Source organism: Lithobates pipiens, unplaced genomic scaffold (genome assembly GCF_037356315.1).
Source record: "Lithobates pipiens isolate NorthernLeopardFrog02 unplaced genomic scaffold, aLitPip1_a1.2 Scaffold_13, whole genome shotgun sequence".
Classification (NCBI taxonomy): Eukaryota; Metazoa; Chordata; class Amphibia; order Anura; family Ranidae; genus Lithobates; species Lithobates pipiens.
This window is the reverse complement of record NW_027507718.1, coordinates 127,419,181-127,422,865: the sequence shown is the minus strand read 5'-3', so window position 1 is coordinate 127,422,865 and position 3,685 is coordinate 127,419,181. Positions and strand designations below refer to the sequence as shown.

Sequence of the window (3,685 nt, the reverse complement as noted above, 5' to 3'; positions counted from 1 at the left end):
CTTACACATGATTGCATGTTCAAAATCAGCAGAGCTTCCCCTCATTTCAAATGTTAAGCCTCAAATTTACAGCGACTGCACTTCCAAGTGCACTTGCAGTGCTTTAAAAATTGCACTTGAAGTTAGCATATTTACATGAATGTGTGTTTTGTAAATAACCCCCAGAGTCTTTTGACATGTACCTGCCTACTCACAAATAAACTGTTTTTTAAGCCAAAAAAAAAAAAAAAAACATACAATATTTTTTGAAATAATAAATATTTATTTTTCGTCAGAACAAAACTAAATCAAGAGGGAGGCAACACTGGAGACAATTTTGACGTTTGTGAAGCCTTTTGTCCCCCAGGCACACATCAAGTGAGTGGCCACCAAAATTCAGAACCTGTGTAACATGTAAATAGGGAGCACAACATGGTCCTAGAATCCCAAAGACCAGGAACAGCAGCAGATGACATCTATGTCCCCAGACTGTGGTACTACAACAGCCTGCGTCTTCTTTCAGAGCAGACTGAAGCCAGGCAGTCACTTCCGACTCTTCCGTCTAGCCTTCCCTCCACGCTTCGCTGGAGGCTGTGCCTCTGGTGGTGGAGTTGTGGTAGGAGGAGGAGGAGGAGGAGGAGGAGGAGGAGGAGCAGTAGGGTCTGCGTTATACAGTTTGGTGGTCGGTGTTAGCTCACCCTTCAGACCCCGTTGAATGGCATAAAAAAAAATGGCTTCGCACAAGTTACGCTGTGCTTTTTCCATTTCTAGTAACTTACTAGCCAAATAAGTACCGTAGGCCTCCTCAGGATTGGGGGGTTTGCTCAGCACTTGGGTGGCTTGGCGTATAAGTGCCAAGGACTCCTCCTCTGTACGTGTCATCCTCCTGGGCCTTTTGCTGGCTAGGCGGAGGGGAGGGACCTGGCTTTCGGTCCGACTCCTGCTGGGCCCAGCTAGCTCCTGCGTGTGGCTGGTCTCCTCCTCCATACCACTGGTCCCGGCCTCCTCCTGGGTGAGCTCATCCTGTGTAAAAAAACAAAGAAATCAATAAATAAAATATGTCTATATTTTGAAATCATCAATCACTAACAATTTTACAGTTCTCACTTGCAAATACATTTGTCTTGAAATACAAAAGGCTATCATTTTGACACCATCATTTTTCCATCAGTTCACCAAGATTTGAGCCACATTTGTGGAAACTACTGTATCCTTCTATCTAATTTAATTTGTGATGAAATCCTAGATTTGGAAGCAATTCAAACATTGAACTTTACATCATTAATATTTGAGCAATCCTAACTTTAGAAACTAAAATATACCTGGCTCCAGCTGGACGCATCAACTTCGTCCAGCAAGGAAGGGTCTGGATCTTTCAGGGATGGCTCACCTGAGGTGGAGGTAAGGGTGGAGGGAAGGGTAGACAGAAGAGTAGAAAGTGACTGCCTGGCTTCTGACGTGTCATCCAGAAAACGCAGCCTGTCATAATACCACAGCCTAGGTACATAGACCTGACCTGCTGCTGATCCTGATGTTTGGGACTCTAGGATCTTTTTGCGCTCCCACCTATACACGCTACGCAGGTTCTGAATTTTGTTGCTCACAAAGTCAGTGTCTGCCTGGGGGAGTCGGGTTTTCACAAATGCCAAAACTGTCTCCAGTGCCTTCCTCCGGCCAGGACGGCTAGAATATTGTGGGTGTTTGGAATCCCAAAGGCTCCTGTGTGATTCTATTAGATCAATAAATGTGGAGAGGAAGGCCTCCTCCTTAAGGCCGGGTTCACACTATAGCGATGCGGGAACGCCGCGAATCCACGGCGTTTACCTGCATCGCACACCTCCCGCCGGCAGTTCACACTGCCCTATGCGGACGGCTGGGAGTGTCAATGTTATGTTAATGACACCCCTAGATCCGTCGGCATATCGCAGTGCGATCTGCCGACTCGCACAGGAATCGGATCGCATGGTGTGAACCCCCATGCGATCCGATTCTGTTGCGGACCCAAAAAAGGGTCCCGTGCGAGTTTGCTGCGGGAGCGCTGCGAATTCAGCCATACTATCTGTATGGCTGAACTCGCATCGCTACGGAGATCGGATGTGATTTGCTGTGCGAATCACATCCGGATCTCCCCCCGCAGCGGTGTGAACCCAGCCTAAAGGGGTCTGGGTTATACTTTTGCATTTTGATTTCTGAAAAACAAAATAAAAAAATAAATAAATAAATAAATACTAAAAAAAAAAAAAAAAAATGTCAGACCAAATACACACTATTTATATTGTGACAATGTAGGCGAGACACACACTACCACACACACTACCCCCCCACACACACACACTACCCCCACACACTACCCCACACACACACTACCCCCACACACTACCCACCCCCCCCACACACACACACACACTACCCCCACACACACACACTACCCCCCACACACACACTACCCCCCCACACACACACACTACCCCCACACACACACACTACCCCCCCCACACACACACACTACCCCCCCACACACACACACTACCCCCCCACACACACACACTACCCCCACACACTACCCCCCACACACACACACTACCCCCCACACACACACTACCCCCCCATACACCCACCCACACACACACACACACTACACCCACCCCCACCCCCACACTACCACACAAAACACCAACCCCACTCAACCACCAACCCACATAAAAATCAATTAACCATCAATCAGGTGAAATTTCACTATACACATTCCTAACGCAGGCTTAAAATTAAAATAAAATAAAACGATAACTATCTTACCGTCGCGTGTAGCACTCGCTGCTTCCGTTCGGACAAGCGTACGGCCTCGCGGTAACGCTTTATATACAGCGCATGCGTTCAAGCTCCGCCTGCGTCGCCCGCCCCTGACATTCCGTGTGACCGTATTTCCCCGCCCCTTTTACCCTCGTTCCGCTGTGGGAGATTGATAGGTGAAAATTCAATGAGCAGCGCGGAGGAAAGCCCTGAACCCCATGCTTCCGGAGCAAGGAAGAGATATAAGGCCACAAACATGGCCTTTGAAGAGATGGTGGAGATGGTGGCTATATTGAGAAGGGAGGATTATGATGGGGAAAATGGCCCGTACCCCAAACCCAATGTCCGGAAAAGCGGCATCATGGATATGGTCGTAACAACTTTGCAGAGCAAATTTGGGGTACGAAGAGGCAAGGATCAGCTCCGGAAACGATGGTCCGACATCAAGTCCAGGGAGCCGGACCAATATCATCGCATCAAAAAGGCCCTGAAAAAAAGTGAGTAAACTCCGCGTTTATCGTGACTGTCGGACATAATCGTTCGTATAGGTATTATATGTAAATCTGGCGAATTTGATCGTGTCTGTCGGCCATAATCGTTAGTATAGGTATTATATGTAAATCTGGCGAATTTGATCGTTCGTGTAGTTAATAGTTCATGCAATGAGCGAATATGCTTGTTCGTATATGTGGACGTAAATAGCATGAATTTGTATATGGTGTAAATTTATCTGGTGTTGGATTCGATTTTAATTAGTTATTAATTTTTTTGTATTGTTCATGATAAACTGAATTGTCACACTCAGTTTAGGATATAAATTTTTAATAAAGTTTCATAAATTTATTCAGTGCAATGTAGTCTCAATAAAAAAAATGAGATAGATAGATAGATAGATAGATAGATAGATAGATAGATA

General features: G+C 46.2%; 1 long non-coding RNA gene across 1 annotated transcript in view; it reads right to left on the bottom strand.

Moving 5' to 3' along the window:
• Nucleotides 1-241: 241 nt before the first annotated feature.
• LOC143974312 (uncharacterized) overlaps nucleotides 242-3,685 on the bottom strand; it is a 28,738-nt gene continuing 25,294 nt past the window's right edge. Inside the window, exon 2 of the long non-coding RNA XR_013272197.1 lies at nucleotides 242-1,002. This is a non-coding gene — a long non-coding RNA (uncharacterized LOC143974312). The remainder of the gene's footprint in view (nucleotides 1,003-3,685) is intronic.